This window comes from Lissotriton vulgaris, chromosome 3_1 (genome assembly GCF_964263255.1).
Source record: "Lissotriton vulgaris chromosome 3_1, aLisVul1.2, whole genome shotgun sequence".
Lineage (NCBI taxonomy): Eukaryota > Metazoa > Chordata > Amphibia > Caudata > Salamandridae > Lissotriton > Lissotriton vulgaris.
In genome coordinates, this window is record NC_141689.1 from 1,575,504,840 (window position 1) to 1,575,524,072 (window position 19,233).

The following is a 19,233-nucleotide window of genomic DNA, read 5'->3' on the forward strand; positions in this document are numbered from 1 at the left end:
GATGTGCAAATTTAATGATATCGGGTCTGACATCTGAGGGAGGAACAAAAACATCATGCCTCATTATTAAATTGTTGACAAGAGAGAGTTCAGAAGAAACCATGGAAAAAGATTTCAGCTCATTAGACAATTTCCTATTCTCAGGCCAGCCCTTAGAAATGTATTGCGCAACCAATTTTAAATTGTGATCATTCTCAAATGCTTTGGACCAAGATTCTTCCGTAATGCAAGGACACAATTTGGTGGCGTCAAGAGTGTGGCGACTACACACTCAACGTCACCAATTTCTTGAAAGTCAGATGAATCATTGAGTGACATGCGAGATAAACAGTCAGCACGAACATTTTTACCACCTGATATGTGCTTAATATTGAAGTGAAACTCATGTAATTTGGACAAGAGCCTGACAAGTCTTGAAGAGGCTTTCCCTAGGCCATCCCCATTGAGAAGTTGAGTGAGTGGCTTGTGATCGGTAAATAAATCAAATTCTCGTCCCCATATGTAGTTTTTGAACTTTTCAATGGCCGACACGCAAGCCAAAGACTCTCGTTCAATGGTGCTATAGTGGGTTTCGGAATCCTTAAGTCTCCTAGAAGAAAAAGCAACTGTGTGTTCTTTACCTGAAACCCACTGACCTAGGACGGCACCTAAACCAGTCAAACTGGCGCCAACCATAATGAAACATTTGGCAGAATCTTGAAAGGGATGTAATGCGGGAGCACCAACAATCGTGTGCTTGATGTGGGTAAAAGAGGCATCGATCTCTTCAGACCAAGAGAAATTAGAGCCTTTGCGAAGCAAAGAACGAAGAGGTTCAACAATTTGCGCATAGCCTTTCACAAAACGGGCATAATACTCTGCTAAACCCAGAAAGGAGCGGAGGGCATCCTTGTCCTTGGGAGGGGTAGCATGAGTAATAGCCTCAATGAGAGAGGACTTGGGTTTTATGCCTTCAGGAGTTAAGGTATGACCTAAGTATTCCAAAGATTGAGAGCCAAATTTGCATTTGTCAGCTCTGACAGTCATGCCAGCTTCATTGAGCTTGCTCAAAAGAGAAGACAGATGAGACAAATGGGAATTCCAATCAGGCGAAAAAACCAAAATGTCATCCTGATAGGCCTGTACCCCGGGAATAGACTCAAAAAGATGATCCATTATTTTTTGGAAAACACTAGCTGCACTAGCAAGTCCAAATGGAAGTTTCAAATATTTGAAAACACCAAATGGGGTCACAAAAGTGGTGAGGTCTTGTGAAGGCTCAGTGAGGGGAACCTGATGGTATGCAGAACGCAAATCAATTAGAGAAAAATATTTTGCACCACCTAGATTGGCCAGGAGATCGTGAATTTTGGGAAGGGGATGGCAATCAACCAAAATATTTTTGTTTAGCGTGCGTAAATCGGCACATAGCCTAACCTCCCCATTCTTTTTGCGAACGATAACAATGGGGGAAACCCATTCGGAAGAATCTGAAGGTGCAATGATACCATCCTTTTTAAGAGAAGTGAGCACAGATTTAAGTTCATCCCTGGCACTAATAGGGACAGGGCGAACTTTATGAACAATGGGTTGAGCAGAAGCTTTCAGCTTAATTTCATGTCGAAAGCCTTTGACAGTACCTGGTTGGTTGGAAAAAACTTTGGGAAATTTGTCCAAGATTTGTTTAATGTCTGACTCATGATCATTAATGAGGAGACAATTAGAAACGAAAGGTGGAACAGGGGAATAACCCTCAGGAGGATCACCCACTCTAATGGGATCATCCGAACCAGGAACTAGGAAGAGACCCATTTTGGCAAGATCTTGCCAGCCAACTATATTGCGACCCTTAATCGCAACATAAATCTTTGTAATGATAGATCTGCAAAAACACTCTAGCCTATAGTTAAAATAACCAAGCATAATAATGTCAGATTCGCCAAATGCCTTTGGGCTGAGGTCAGATTCGAACAAAGAAATGGAATTGTTCAATTATTCATGAAAGAATACATCATTAAGAATGGTAATCGGAGATCCAGAATCTGCCATTACTGTAATTTCAATGTTCCCAACCAGTGCAGAGCAGAATGGACCTTTGACTAATTTAGAAGCATAGATGAAGTTGCAATGGATAGATACAACCATGTCTTGGAACTCATCAATGCAATCATCCAAATCAGGACATACAATATTATTACCAGAAGGTCTGGACGTCTTTTTGACAGATCTGCACATACCCTGGAAATGTCCTAATTTTTTACATAAAACACACCCTTTTCCTGTAGCAGGGCAAGAGGGATTATTGCCAATATGGGATTTAGAACCACACCTGTAACAATAAGGGTTAGGTTTTCTTTGCAATTGTCTAAAAGACTTATTGATATTGACTAAATTAACAGAACTAGAATTATCAAATGAAGAAGTATGAAGAGAAGTATGAGGTTGATCTTTCTGAAGAGCATTGGATGTAGTAATGGATCTCTCAATGCTCTTGGCAATGTCAATAGTTTCTTGAAGTGTAGGCTTCTTGCAGCTCAAAAGGCGTTGTTGAATCTTTTTAGAGAAAACGAATTGATCTCGAATGTAAATGTCGGGATTAGATTCAAATTCGCAAGTGGATGCCAAGATTCTCAACTGAGCAATGTACTCTTCAATAGATTCATCTTCTCGTTGTCTTCTTTTAAAGAAGTTATGTCTCTCGAGCATTTCATTAGGTTCTTCACCATAATGTCTTGCAAGGCGAGATAAGGCTTCCTTGTATTCATCCCAATGATCGCCAGCAACTTTCCTTTCAGGAGTAATCTTGACTGCGTCAATTGCCACAATGTGATTGGCAAAAGCTCTGACCCACTGACGCCAAGGAATAGTTGGTTTGCCAGGAAGTTGTAAAAAAGGTGGGGGTTGAGCAAATTGTTGAGAAGAAGCCATATGAAATTAGTTGCAGTTAAATTGAACGAAATGATGTTAGAGAGTTGGTTAAAAACAATAACATATGCCCAAGGAATGAAGGTGTAATCAGTCTTGAGTACAGGTGTGTGTATACAGTCTTGAGTACAGCTGTAAAGTAGGATGTAGTGTAATTGTCATTGAGGAAAGAAAGTTGAACAAAATAATGTAAGTAGACACGCAAAGAAGGTAAACAAACATATCACCAAATACCAGTAATGCAGCCTTGAAGTGAAGAAAGAAGCGCGTTGCAGTCTTGTGTGGTTAGAAGAAATCAATTTCTCTGAAGCGGTTCCGTTGTGCCGGCTCCGTGTGAGTGAGACACGAAGCTGTAACTAGGCAACCAAGAAGTTAAAATGGCCACCGTGCGTGAGCGTAATGACGTAGGTAACGTTGAAACGAAAGGCGTCACATGCACGTCAGGGTAGGGAAGATTCACGCGCTGGTGGATGATGTGGTAAACACAATGGCAGACGACATGGTGCTCGCGCTGTACTCACGCTATGAAAGATGACGTGATGTTCACGTGAGGCAAGCTCGAGCCCCACAGACAGAGGGATGTCAAAAATTGGAAGTAAATTCCTCACGATGAGAACGGAGCTCAGCCAGACAGTGAAGAAAGGAGCGTGCAGGCAGAAAATCGAGGGCGAACTTCGAGGAAGACGAATGAAGAAGACAGAGTCGGCAGCTTCTGAAGGTTAGCCGAGTTTCTTCCTGGTGGGTGTTGAGGAGGTTCGGGACCCGCTCTTGTCGCCAATTGTGGTAAATAAGCTTCAGGAAACGTTGTTGTAGAAGATAACTTCTTTAATCACGAAGTTACAACACCCACAGGTTTGTGCTGCCGCTCGACTCCAGGACTCCAGGCAACTGAATATCGTTGCCTAGAGTGCTAGAACCGAACGGAGCCATCAGAACACTAATCAAAAGGAAACAAGAAGTATTCCCTCGTGCTGAGCACAGCACGAGGAGAATAGGCAAATACCACAGAATCCTGTAGGGAAGGAGATGTGTTGTAAATAGCTTGTTATCATTCTACACTCTTTGTAGTCTTTCTACTGCTTCTCTTCTGTGACTCATTCTCAGAATACCACTGTGATCTACATGCTATGACCTCATGCTGTTAATGTTCCAGCTTGGTCAGTTGGACTCTAGTCAGCTGGTGGTGTACTTGTTCTGTTGTCTGTGCTGCAATAAATACAAGAAGACTTCTAACCTACAAGTTGTATTGGACCATCTTTACCTTACAACAGTGACCATCAATGTGAAGCTACAGCAGCAACTGTTTGCGACACCTGACCTGCTCTTTTCGCTACAGCAACAACCGTCTGGGATGCACAACCTAGTAATCACTCTATCTTGACAACTACCCACGACGCTCAGCCTCATTCTGGAGGCCTCCTCCAACACGAATGCAACTCTTTGTGCCGGACTTTGAAGGTAACTTTTCAGTGGGACGAACCTTGTCCCTGTATCTGAATAGTACTCCATAGTGGTCAGCCTGAACTTGTGTCTTTCCCCCAGTCTATCTCGCCTAGATGATTGCAAGTGGCGCTTTGTGCTTTTAGACGCTATTTTTACTAACCACTTTAAAACGGAATATCCCTTGTTCTTTTAATGTACTCTGTTTTTTTAATTAGGCCTGGGATTTTTCTTATGTTGTGTTTTCAATTTATTATTGTTTGTGTGCTAAATAAATACGTTACACATTGCCTCTTGTTAAGTCTGACTGCTTTTGTCCCAAGCTACCAGAGATTAGGCACAGGTTAATTTAGTGATTTTTGTGGTTCACCCTGAAAATGACTGGTTGTTGCCTGAGTGGAGCTTACCTACAAAAAAATGTCCTTCCATTTCATACATTAGTGTTCAGTGATGGGATCCAGTACCAGGGCAGTGCATCAGTGACCAAAAATCACATAAAAATAATCTGACATCAGATTCAACCTTTTTTATGGTTTAAATTGTTTTATTGTGTATTATTAACAGTACAACATACACTCACCTACATCCATAGGCAGGTGAGGTATATAACGGGGCAGGGGAGGGTAGGTGAGGGAGGGCAGTCTCCACAACCAAGTAGAGGGGTAGGGAGGATAACATGCTTGGGTTGAAAACTGGGAAGGAAGGGTTGTCTCCTCTGTTCAGACGGTCATGTTGATAGACAGAGCGGGTCTGGATTTAAGTTGCAGGGTGGTATTAAGTGTCAAATTAAACTGGTCCTTCTCCATTCCGGTAGCCAAGACCAGGCTCCTGTTGCATAAGCCAGAAAACCCAAAAGTAGGTTGGCCAGGAAAGTTTGTGGAAGTCACATGAGAGGCTTGAGCCTCACTGCTTATCAAATTGTTTCAGTTTATTATCAATTGACGCAATAGGTTTTTCAATGCCGATAATGTCCCAAAGGCAGAGCAGCCAGTCTGTCTAAATGAGTAGGGAGTTGGTGCTCCACTTGAAGGTGATAGCTTGATTAGCTCCACATAATTCCATAGTGATAGCTTTGCCTTTATGATAGTGGAGTGGATATGGTTAGTACATTTGGAAAACCCAGTATGGTCTAGCTGAGAAAAGCTGGGGCATCTGTATCAAAGATCTCATTGACGTGTCTCAGAACCATGTTCCAGTATCGTTTACATTTTGGATAGTACTAGAGGAGGTGTGTTACGGTGCCTTTGTTGCCACAGTCACACCAGCGGGCCTCCCCAGTGCCGGACCTCCACTTTGCCATCCTTGCAGAGGTATAGTATCCATAATTCATTATTTTACGCAGCACTTACATGCGTGCTGCACTGAGTGAAGAGATCCTAGCCCTATGGACAGTATCAGACCACTCTTTGGGAGTAAAAGTGCATTTCATTCTTCCTCCCATCTCTGTTTAGCTGGTGATTTGGTAATATCCGTCAGCGGGTTTAAAACCTTGTATATATCGGTCAGCAAGCCTTTGTCTCCCATACTCGTGATGAGCCACTTTTTTTTACTTTATAAGTGGTCTTCTGGCCACAGTGCGGACTTGAGGTTGGGTTGACCCAGTGCTTAACTGCAGTCTAGTGACAGATTTCCTCAGACGGAAGCCCATAGGTGGTCTGTACTTTGTTTAAGTCCATGAGTCTTGTATGGTCAAGGAGGCCTCCTATCCTTTTGCATTGCACTGTTTGCCAGGCTTAGTTGGTGGGACCCGGGTGGAATTCGGGATTGCTCAGCTAGGGGATAAGTGGGGAAATTGGTGTTGAGAGGCCTTTTGATACCATAACTCTGTCCCAGGCCCCAGACCCATGTTCTTTTTGTTGTTATTGGGGGAAACATACACCAAGAATGAAAAGCCACCATTTTAAGGGTCAGTGAAAGGGCACATAGGTCGATCAGGTGCTCGTACATATTGTCACAGGTCATAAGTTTATTTCTTAATAGGGGCATGGTCGTTGTTTCATGCACTTGGGAAAGCCCGGCTTCAGAATTCAAGTGTGAGGTATTAGGGGCGACGGTGTCATTCCATTTTGTCCTGTATTGGGGATTACACCAACGATAGTGTTGTATGTGTTCACATTAATGCGTGCCACTGGATAGTATTGTTCAACCCCTCTATATCTGTCTTAAGGCGATGGATCCAACGCTGCTCTTTTTCTAACAGGATTCTTTCGGCATTATGGAACTTCATCTGTAGTGTCTCTAGGACTACCCAGTTCAGATCATCAGTGTCGTGGTTGCTCTCAATATAATGCTTGCTCATCCTGGTGGTTGCTCTTTTGCATGTCACGTTGCTTCTATGCTCACAAATACGTTGTTTGATTTTGCGGCACGTCATCCCTCTGTATTTTCGTCCACAGGGACACACAATCATGTAAATCACGTGTGTCATGTTGCAGCTTGTGTGGTGAAGCAACGTCCACGTGAGATTAGGTAAAAGTTGTAGAGTCTTGGTTATTTTGTTAAGTTCCCAGACTGAACAGGAGCCACAAGGGTAGTGTCCTACTATTGGGCTTAGGTTCCATGCTGCCGTTAAGGTTTCTCTTTTTGTAGTGGGTGCTGGTCTTGGGTGTACAAGAAAGTCCTTGAGGTTCGGCGTTCTATTGTTCGCGAATTCGAGGTTTGCCCTACTTCAGGGCGTTTGATGTGAGAATCCTCCAGTTCTTGTTGAATATTTTCTTCACGGTTTTCGTGGATGTACTGTATTGTGTTACACAGGTTAGTAGATCCACTGGTGCTTCCCATGGGATGGTCTCCAGTAGGTTTTCTCTGGGCTGGTTCCTCGTTCTTTTCTGGCACTTTCTTATTGTTTTGATGGGATAGTTTCCCTTTTCAAGCATATGTTCCAATTCTTTGGCTTGTATCTTGTAGTCCTTCAGTTTGCTACAGTTCCGTTTAAGGTGCAAAAATTGACTGTAAGGTAAGTTATCCCTCAGTGGGCGGGGGTGAAAACTTTTGTAAGACAGTATGCTGTTCTTTGCTTTGGGCTTATAGAATGTTTTTGTTTGAAGTGTTCTGTTTTCAGAATAAATTATGACGTCTAGAAAGTCTATTTGTCTTTTATCTGATAAGCATGTAAATCTCAGACACTTATCCCTGGTGGTTATTCATTTCAGGAACTCCTGTAGTGCTTCTTGAGAGTCTTCCCAGATCATAATGCCGTTGTCTATGTATCGGCGGCAAAAATTCATTTGTGTCAGGAAGGGGTTGTTTGGGTTCTGTATGTGTTGTTCGAAGCTGCTCACATACAGCCCAGCGAATGTGCTGCCCAGCGAAGTGCCATGGCATTGTTCGAACAGAGTTCCCTCATATTCCAAATAGTTCTCGGTGAGAGCCGTCCTGCAGCATTCCAGCATGAAGTATCTGTGGGTCCTGTGGTTCCAGTTCTCGGAGAAAAGAATGTCCTCCAAAGTGTCTAAGGTTTTCTGTTGGGTGTAGAGACTCTCTACATCGAGTCTTAACAACAGCATTGTTCTTTCATCATATGTTTGGCCTTCTAGTAGGTTAAGGAGATCTCTTGTGTCCTTCAGGTAAGTGGGTGTTCTTTGCACTATTGGTCTAAGGAATTGGTCTGCGAATTGTGATAGGGGCTTGAGAACAGATCCAATCCCCGAAACTATCGGGTGTCCAGGTGGTGGTGTCTTGTTCTTATGAGTCTTGGGTAGCGAGTAAAAATAGGGTGTTCTGGGTGATTTTGTCCTGAGAAAGTCTGCCTCATGTTTCGAAATCCATTGGTTGGTTTCAGCCTCTTCAACCATTAGTTCAACAGTTCTTTGTAGTCTCTTTGTGGGGTCAATTGTAATCTTTTCGTAGAACTTCTTGTCTGAGATGAGCTCTAAGCACTGATTGTTATATCCTTGCATGCTCTGGAGGACAATAGCTCCCCCTTTGTCCGCTGGTTTGATTATCAAGCCCTCATTTTTCCATAATTCATTCATCGCTCTTTGTTCTTGTTTCGTGATGTTAACAAATAGTTTTGCGGCGAGTCTCATGTTTTCCACCTCTCTCATGATCGCTTGTTCAGATGCCTGTATTTCTACGGGGACCATGTGGGTTGGTGGGCAGAATGTCAATTTGGGCCTTAGATTGGTGTCACTTTCTGGGATATGGTTCTCTTTGTTCATGAAAAAGGCTTTGAGCTTGATATTCCTACAGAATTCTTCCAGTTCACATCTTAGTTTGAAGACATCCAATGGAGGTTTGGGAACAAAACCAAGTCCCTTGTTCAGAACCTTCTCTTGGTCAGCTATGAGAGTGATGTCAGTTAAGTTGACTACCAGTGATTCATTGAGCTGGTCCCTGGTTGTTCTTTGGTCATGCTTCGGGTATGTATCTGTCTCTCTTGTTCATTCCAGGTCACTCCTTTTCTCCTTCCTCGTTGGGTGCCTGGGCCTCTCCCTAAAAAGGAGGAGGTGGTCGCATGTTCATCAATGGTCCCATTGTGTGCGGTCCCTGGAAATAAGGATTCATACAACCTTGAAAGTTTGGAATATAGGGCTGGAAGTTGGCTTGTGGTTGGTCGAAATATCTTGGCATCTGCCAATTGTTTGTTCTCTGGCATTGATTCCGTCTGTGTTGGCCTCTCCCTCTTCTGTGGTTTGTTCCTTCGCCACTGCTCCAGTCAGTGTTGTTGCTGGAGCTTTCTCCTGTGGAATCTTAATCTCCTAGACATAATCATATTTCGCATAAGGATGCATTTTCTCCATTAAGAATATCTTCAGGTCTTTGCTCAGCTTCTGGATTTTGTTCTGAGTGATATATTCTTTGGTCTCATTCATCTCCTTGTTTATCTCGTCTAGTCTTTTTTTGTATATGTAAATGTGGACTGTCGTCTTCAATTTTCCTTCACTGACTTGACTCTTGATCGTCAGGGCCTCCACCAGCCTTGTAGCTGTCTTTATGATAAGTACTAAATAATCTCTGGTGCACTTCCATGATATGGAAGACCAGTCTTTTCGGAAGGCAACATCTTTAAGAAAGATCTGTGGGGCGTTTTGTACCCATAGGCCCTTGGGGGCTGTGTTCGCACGTAGATATTCTTTCATGATGATACCATAGATTGCAGTCCTTACTTGATCTTTTTTAGTCTCTGTTAGTTCATCCCATTCGTTGGTTTGTGTCAGTGTCTGTGCTAGATCTTTGTCTTGCAGTAACAATGTTTTTGATAGGATGGCACTTACTTCTTCCTCTGTGTAACTCAATCCTTGGTTGTCCTCCATGTTATCTCGGTTTGCTCCAGTAGTGGTTTTTTTTTGTATTCTGAGGATTCTTTTGAACAAACCACTATTTGTGGTGCTTGTTCTGGGTGGAATGGCAGGTTTCTGCCACTCACTGTGATTAGATTTCCAACAGCTGTGCGCAGCTTAAATTCATAGTAATCAATGAGGAGGGAAAGAGAAGCTGTGATCCATTCGGCTTCCAATGGTTAGTACACTTAGGCGGAGAATCAAGATAAACCGCCAATGGCCTGTGTACTTGTTTGAGGGTTTTTATGACGGTTCCCACATGAACAAAGACCCTGGTTATACAGGACAAGTGGTCCATTCTCCCCCCTCTTTGATTGTTCTACCAACCATTGGAAGCCGAATGGATCACAGCTTCTCTTTCTCTCCTCAATGAATACTAATCATTTGAATTGTGCAACAGCAGGGTTGACTGACTTGTGGAACTTCACACTCAACATTGGCAATGACTAGGAGAAGCATGTGGTACAAAGCATCATGGAAAACGTATTTAATCATGTGGCTTAAGCTCAGGAACAGGGGTTGTGTTATATGAGTGCACTGAATGTGAGCCGCAATAATATTGGGATCGTCCTTGAAGAAAATCAGGAGTGAGGACTGACTTCTGATGTCACCCAGGGTCTAGTAGTTTCCGTGTCTGTGAAGAACCAAATATTTACAATACTCCTTCTCAGGGGTCTTACCAATAAGTAGTCCATTCAAGAGTGGCAAAGAAATCAACACAGAATCTGAAATATGAAAAGACATCTTTATTATCATTAATTGTGAGGCTCCGTCGCCCAGCCACGCTTAAAGCAACTGGATGAGAGAGTCTGCCTGCATGGCCTTCGCACAGGCCTTTTATACAGAATATTTCGCTTTAAGCACACATTCCTGCTTTGAAGTGCATTATGTTGGAAATTCCCAGGACGTGCATACAAAGCACCACTTTCAGGATAAGTCCAGGCTAAGAAAAGAATTGCACACATGCTTGGTTTCCTGTTCCATCAGGCCGGACAAACCCACCATAAAACCCTTCAACTAGATCGATGAACATGTCTTAAAGGAAAAGCAGCAACAGATGGGACGGAGATAGAAGCCGTGGGAATGGTGCCATAAAAGGTCGGACATGTCCTGCTCTTTGAACTTTATTGCGCCAGCTGCTGAACAAGGAACTGGCTTGGGACTGGCTTGGGAGGTTAGCCTCGAGCAACAGGGTCAGCTGTCGTCAGGTCATGCAGAAGTCAGCACAAAACCCATGCTAAGGTTATGTCCTTTAAATGCTTACTCTGCCATGGGAGAGAGCCTACTGTAAGGGCAACAAAATAACATGGCTGCTATTTACAAGATGAAACCCAAGTGTTCAATGCAAAACCTTCAAATGCACAGTGAATCCATTGGTGTAACATGATGAAAATACTCATGAATAACGCATTCATTATTTGCGGTTCACTGATACCAAATTCATAACAGAGTCATGACATTTAAAACACAGGTTCAGAATGCCAAGAACCTCAGAGCATCCTTTTGCCCTTACATAGGCAATAACCTATACATGGCTATATTCATCACTAGCTGGTGTTGATGTAAATACTGTACCAAAGGAATTATCAGTAAACTCTGACCTAACCAGTTCATGTTCAGGAAAAATATGAAGCTCATGTGAAGAAACAGAAAGAGTATGTTGGGAAGTTGGTGCAGACGTCAATAGTGTAGGGGAAAACATACCAAAATATAGTAGCCAATAAAATACATAAAAGTATTAAATCGTCATTCCTCAATACAATCTCCATTTTCTAATGTCGCTCACGCAATCTTGGTAGAGTACATCAGCTGTGATTATTAGCAGGTCATAGGGACACTGCAGGTCCTGCAGGCCTACTGCCACTACTCAGGTCACAAACTGAACCATTTGTACTCCTACGTGACCCTGCAACTGGCAAATGGTAACCAATCAAAAATTTAACAAAATACCATAATACAATTCAGCAAGGGAAAAGGAACAACAAAAGGTCAAATGCGTAATACTTGCACAGTCCTAAGCAGACAGCAAATCCTAGAATTTTCTAATAACGTTTTATATTGCTTCCTACGCATTTCAGTAATTCATTATATGTTTAAGTGAAACAATGGTGTTCTTGATCAATGCTCTCAGATGAAAAAGGGATACTCTTCCACAGAGAGTGGACTTAATTCTGCTTTTACTAAACAGAAATACTTTAAAACAATGCCAGCAAAGCAGCAAAAATTATTTTCCAAACTTCAAGTCTATATAAGCTCACAAAAAATACCCAAAGTCCATCAGATCCGCTTCCAGTTTTTTCTTCGCGTTGGGCCTCTTCAAGTCAGGCCTTTCATGAGGAGACAATACTGTTTAGTTGGAGTGCCGTCCGGGGAAAACACTCACAGCTCACTCGAAAGTTTCAATGTTTCAAAACAATGCACCAGTGTCTCTTCTTGGTGGCAGGCACTACAAATGATGTGCTGTTCATTGATCAAGGGCACAAAGCATCTCGTGCAGATCCAAGCACTATTTAGCAAAATCAGCAGCACTTTCAGGCTCCAACACATCATTTAGTGTCAGAGGATGCTCAAGCTGCTCTCTCCTGGGCACCAGAATGTAGTGCCTTTTTCCAAACGTGGATCCTTGGGTGCACTGCCTTTCCACTGGTGCAAAGCAAAAGAGGTGTGAATGTGGCCAAAACTCGGGCCAATGGCTCAAGGGAATGTACACTGACAGAGGTTTCCAGCACATAACAGGTACAGAGCCCAAACAACAAATAAACGAATCAGCTCCTCCTTTCTTCTGCAACGCCTTTCGCAAATCAACTGCCTTGCTTTGGAGGTACCACTGATGTTGCGCTGATGATCGTTGTCCCCGCTTCGCGACTTCCTTGTTTGCAAGAAGTGTAGAGCCAGGACATCTGTTCATCTTAGAGCGGTCACTGATGGGGTGTGAGCTTAATGTTGATCACAGGTCTGCAGGGAATCACTCTTCCTTTAACTCTGGAAGATCTTAGCAGGACCTGTTAATGATGCAGGATATGTAACACAATTGTTAGTTTCCTTCAAATCAAGCACAAAAAGCAGTTCATGTGTTTTAACAAAAGGACTGGCAAGCAGGTGACCTACAATCTGCATGGGAGTGACAATGTGCTATGAGCATAAAATACAAGAGCAAAGGCAAAAGGGCCAATCAGTATCTTTAGAATCTTCAGGTATGTTCTTTTCATTATTCTCTGTCATCTATAGCTACACAGGAATTCTATCAAAATGAATTTCCTCACATAGTGGCATTGTCTAATGGGGTAAATACATGTGTTCCCTCAATGACTAAGCCTAGGTGTTCCTAAATTCCTTATCTAGAACATCTCGAATAGAAAGATAACATCATTCACATTATCAAAGACATGAAGAAAAGTCCCTTTAAAAATGTGCATTAAATGCACTATGCAATATAAAAGGCTAATGATCAAATGTGAAGACAAAGAACAAACACTAGAAAGTCCTGGTATTTGCATGTTTAGAACACATCTAATCCCACCAAAAATTAAAGCAGCAAGAAAGCTGAAAAATTAAAAATAGACATTGGAACCAGCCTATCACTACCTTGACAGTCAGTCTGAAAAAAACATTTTACATAACATGGGGGGAAAAAAACATTTTACATAACATGGGGGTCCCTAATACATAACTACGGTCTAGAAGTGTACACATAAACAATACACCCATAATGATAAATGGGCTGACTGGTGAAAGGAATATGGGAAAAGGGGAAATGGAATTAGGACACAACTAAAATGCCTAATAACTAAGCATAATGCGACATTGGTCAGGGGCATTGGTCAGGGGCGGAACAACAAAAGAAAAATCTATAGGAAGAACAAGAGTGTGCTTGGGTGCCTCAGGCATGTAACACAGCACCAAGAGAATGGGGAATACACAAAAGACCAAAGTTACACAAATTCTAATTCTATGTTCATGTTCTCTCTTCAGGGAGAGGAAAAAAATTAAACCTGGCTTCCTTTCAAGGGGACAAAAGCCATATGCTATTTGAGAAACAAAACATGATTAAATAACGCAATATAAAAATTAGGTCACCGTGAGTCACAGATCTATAATTCTATCCTTAGGTCCAATCAAGGATACATAACAATTTAGGGCTGCCTATTCCTTTAAGGGAATGTGCAGTACGTAACATCAGGTGATACACTTTGAACCTGTTATATTTGTTTAGTTATTTATTTTCAATACAGCCAAATGTATAGCCAAAGGTAGGCATGCACTGGTAAAAGTGCTGCCATCCTTCCTCACAGTATGCAAACCATATCTGTGAAATTTATCATTATACCAAATTCATCCAATACAGGAGAACTTGTGATGGTAACAACATGAACAAACATACAAAAATGCAGCACCATGGCATGTGTATTTTATGCACTTTAAACCTGCAGTCAAAAACCCAATATTTGGGCCTGTCTAAATTGTCAGGTCCAAACTCCATACAAACTCTATACCCAGCGTTTGACATTTGAGCACAACGCAGTTGTAGATCAATTGTCAAAATATAATATGTCATGACAGCTGTAAATACCGCAAACAGAAACATGTACATTTTTTTTCTGTTAAAGAAATGACGCAAAAACACATCTTTTGTCAATTAGCCAAACTCACGTGTCTTCTCTTCTTAAGAACAATCCATGAAAAAATCTGTTGGCAAAAACAGAAAAATACACAACACAAAAACATTGTACCATACACAAAAAATAACTGTGTATTACTTAACTGTTAATGAGCAAATCTGTACTGAACGTAGGCCTGTAACCTATAACCTTCAAAATTGTGTGAAAAAGGCTGCATGTTATTTTTATCTAAAACTGGATGCATCATTTCGTTTTCCGTAAAATAAAACACAGCTAGCAAACATTATTTTCCATAACTGGAAACATAATGTAGCAGTCCTGCCAAGCATTTAACACAATGTGTAAAGAAACCCCTTTTCATCTCCCCGTTTAAATCACAGTCCTTCATGTTACCACGTGAAACCAGAAACCTCACTTCTAGCAGCCCTTGCAGAGAGGTCATTCTGCATTCCTCGGAAACAAAGGCCTAATTAAAAGGCTGTAAATGGCAACACATGAGGGGCCTGCTCCATAATTTATGGGGAAACACTTAAAAGAGAACATCTCAGCGAGCGCGCTGAACCAGCTGTTGCAAATTCTCCCAGCCCCCAGCTTCTGCCACAGTGGAGCTGACAAAGCCAGTAGGCTGGATCTAATCAACAATAATTCAAGCTATTTTAAAATAAATTTTTCTCTTTTTAGGCGCTAAAATGATCACTATTCCCATATTATTAGACTACATTCACTGTCAATGTGTCTCAAAAGCTGAAGACACACAGACCAGTTTTTAGAGTAATTTACTTGTTGCAATCCTATGGCACACACTTCATCAGCGTTAAATAAGCAAACTGTCCGTAGGCCTAGCTTGAAAGTAGAACCTCCAATCCTGATATTAAAACAAGCCTGTGTACTGGCACATTAACCCACTGAATCACAAGAAAGCACAACCTTATGTCAAAACCTAAATGCATGCATTTGCTTAAGGCTGAGACACTTTAAGGAAAGCAAAAATGCAGTTTAAACAGTGAATTTACTCAAAATCGACTTTCTGATTTTGGGCATTACAAAATGAATATTTTACAATTTTCTTGCAGAATATGTATTACTAGAAAGTCTATTACATAATCCAAGAGTCAGGTATCTGAAAATAATAATTTATACGTTATAAAAATGAGCTTGCCTGCGCCTATGGCAAGCGAATTTATACAAATGAATTCTTGTCATTTAAGTGATGCAACATAACGCAAATCACATTTTAATGCTAAGAGGTCATAGCATGAGTGTTAAGCTTTATGAATATTAGAAAACGATTTTGGTAGCACTAATTTTTATGAATTATTTTTTCATAATTAATAATTTTTGTCTTCTAATAAAACCCAATTATTTCTGTTTGTGATTGTTTTTGCATATAAGAGCCCGCTACATCCCTTGCCTATTATTTAGATGCATTAACTCACAAACCTTAGCGCATATGCCTAGTTTAAAAAGCGTCATATTCTGCGTCACTTTTTGGGGCCTCTGTCATGTAAAAGGGCCATCATGCAAAATTCCACCCGTGTTTAACTACAAAAATTTCTGGCTGAAAAAACATTCCTATGCAAATATATTGCAGCTAAAAACGTCTTGCCTGTGAACATTTAATACAGTGCATTTAAGTGAAAAACGCTGTAAATGCATTTATTTCTGCAAAAACATGTAACTTCGTTTTTGGCTGGGGCCTTATTTAAATCCATTAAATGTGAACCACACACATTGAGCACATTTCAGACATAAACAGAAAGTGTTGAAAACATTTAGGACACACAATACAGCGCTCTCCAACCATTTCTTGTAAATCGCGTCGTCGCAATGTACAACAAAACTCACAAACAAAATAGACATGTAAACACACATTTTAACCACGCATTCAAACATACATTTAAACCCACAAATCAACACTCAGAACGAAAACAGGACAGTCCGGACTATACGTAGCTGTAAGTCATATTTACAAGAAACACTGCTCAACAGTGTAAAAACCAAAAATACACTCAATTCACTAGCTGCAGCTGGCAGAACACCAAAAATCGTTCTGCATATCCATTCATAAAATTATACAGAGTAAAGCATCCTTATTATGTATTATTACATATTTTAATTCCCTGCGAATACAAAATCACCAAGGAAGAAATATGTTTGTAAATCTAATTTATTTAGATAAACCGGCTAATTCAAACGTATACAAAGTTGGCCAATACAAAGCTTCAAATTCGCTAAGATCAGGCATCTTATAGCTCACTAATCCAGCATCAAACTTCAAGGGTTACGGGATTTACCAAGTCCCTGCAAAGAACAAATACCCTCGGTTTTTGGCGTCTGCAGGCGTCAAATAACACAACAAAGAATCAAGTACTAAGAACCACAAATGCAATGGAACCATGCAACAACAAAAACGCTAGCAAAGTGTCACCGACAAAAACACTAGCAAAGCGTCAACAACAAAAACACTCGCAAAGGTGCATACGACAAAAGCACCAGCAAAGTGTCAACTACTAAGGACTCTGGGAGCGACCCACTTAAATACTTATCACAGCTGTATCAAAGAAATAGATGTCCAAATTCTAACTGCCAATTTCTAACTGCACTAACAGTCTCTTTAAAAAAAACTTGCGCCAAAAAGGGTTGCTCAGTCAGGAGTGACATCTTTTGGAGAGTTTTAAGTCAGAAAAATCAAAAATATGCCAGGCCGCAAAGACAGAGAATCCCCCAGAACCTCCGTGCACAGAGTACCTCTTTTAGTAGATTCCTGTCTTGCCTTCCCCAGCATAGTTCTTTTCTCTGAAAAACTCTCCTCCAGGTATTCACTTCCATGATGATGCCCCTGTTGGTTGCGCCAACTGAAGAACCAAATATTTACAATACTCCTTCTCAGGGGTCTTACCAATAAGTAGTCCATTCAAGAGTGGCAAAGAAATCAACACAGAATCTGAAATATGAAAAGACATCTTTATTATCATTAATTGTGAGGCTCCGTCGCCCAGCCACGCTTAAAGCAACTGGATGAGAGAGTCTGCCTGCATGGCCTTCGCACAGGCCTTTTATACAGAATATTTCGCTTTAAGCACACATTCCTGCTTTGAAGTGCATTATGTTGGAAATTCCCAGGACGTGCATACAAAGCACCACTTTCAGGATAAGTCCAGGCTAAGAAAAGAATTGCACACATGCTTGGTTTCCTGTTCCATCAGGCCGGACAAACCCACCATAAAACCCTTCAACTAGATCGATGAACATGTCTTAAAGGAAAAGCAGCAACAGATGGGACGGAGATAGAAGCCGTGGGAATGGTGCCATAAAAGGTCGGACATGTCCTGCTCTTTGAACTTTATTGCGCCAGCTGCTGAACAAGGAACTGGCTTGGGACTGGCTTGGGAGGTTAGCCTCGAGCAACAGGGTCAGCTGTCGTCAGGTCATGCAGAAGTCAGCACAAAACCCATGCTAAGGTTATGTCCTTTAAATGCTTACTCTGCCATGGGAGAGAGCCTACTGTAAGGGCAACAAAATAACATGGCTGCTATTTACAAGATGAAACCCAAGTGTTCAATGCAAAACCTTCAAATGCACAGTGAATCCATTGGTGTAACATGATGAAAATACTCATGAATAACGCATTCATTATTTGCGGTTCACTGATACCAAATTCATAACAGAGTCATGACATTTAAAACACAGGTTCAGAATGCCAAGAACCTCATCTGGCATCACCCAGGGTCAGACAATTAATGAGGCTTCACAAGACGTTATGTGAATGCCCGACATCTGTGTTAACCCTTTTGCAAAAGGTGACCTTTCAAAAGTGGTATGTGGCTGTCCACTTTCCAAGTTGTATAATTATCCTGGACAGCAGTTGGAGCATGGTTGGTGGAAGGAAAGCTTAACCAATTGGGGCCAGCTTGGGGAACCCCTCACGGCGGCGAGAGCGAGACCAAGGACTCGAGGCGAAAGCCCGCAAAAACGCAGTGTTGCAATTGGGCATGTCTTTCAAATGGAGGGACCCGCCCAATAGGAGACCAGAGGACAGATAAACAGAAGAAGGTAAAAAAGGACACGGACCCCCTGTAACACACAACTAACCTCACCAGTGTCACCCACTCACTCACACTAGAATGCGGCAGTTGCAGACGTGAAAGCAGTGAGAAAGGGCAGAGCGGAGCCTGCACAGAAAGGTACCCATGAAAAGAGTAACTTAGAAGAGTTGCTCAAACAGTGTCCTTGGGATGCCTCACTGCAGGGGCATGGGTGAGCAAGCGGGTGGTCATCAAGGGTACAGGCCAAGCGGAAGAGCACGTGCAGCCTGGGCCAAGTCTGATGGCCACCCACGAGGTTGATAGCAAGGGAAGCCTAGAACCTTGAACACTGGGATACCTGCGGAATGGGTCACCGCACAAGTTTAGTGATGTCAGCTAGAAATGGAAAAAAAACAAGAGGGACAATATTACTAAGAGATGTAAAGTAGGACAAGAAACATGGGTTGCGAATGACCAACCATGATGTTGTGAGATGTATGATCCATGTTGTGTTGTGAGAAATAAACTGCAGCCTTTATACACCATAAACTTGTGTCCTCTAAAATGATGTGCAGGAAAAGGGTGAATAAGGAACGGGGCCAGGGGAAAGAGGGTGAGAGTGAACTCGCAGGATTGGGGGCGGGGGTGGGGGGTTACGCATATGCTGTCAGTCAAATGGGCCTCTGGCAGAACATCTGTCTCAAACCTGTTGCAGTGAACGCTAATATTTGTGTTTTCAGTCAGATTTGCAGTGGAGTATTGCAATTTTACAACCATATGGTACATTACAAATTTTGGCTGATATCCAGACTTTTACACTCTCTGAGGAATTCTTGTAATACGTTTAAAGTAACTTCGATCTAAACATCGTTATCACACGATCATCATTTAGTAAGACATTTTTGCTCTCCTATAATTTCATAATGTAGATATTGCTGACTACTTTATTTTAATGGTTATACT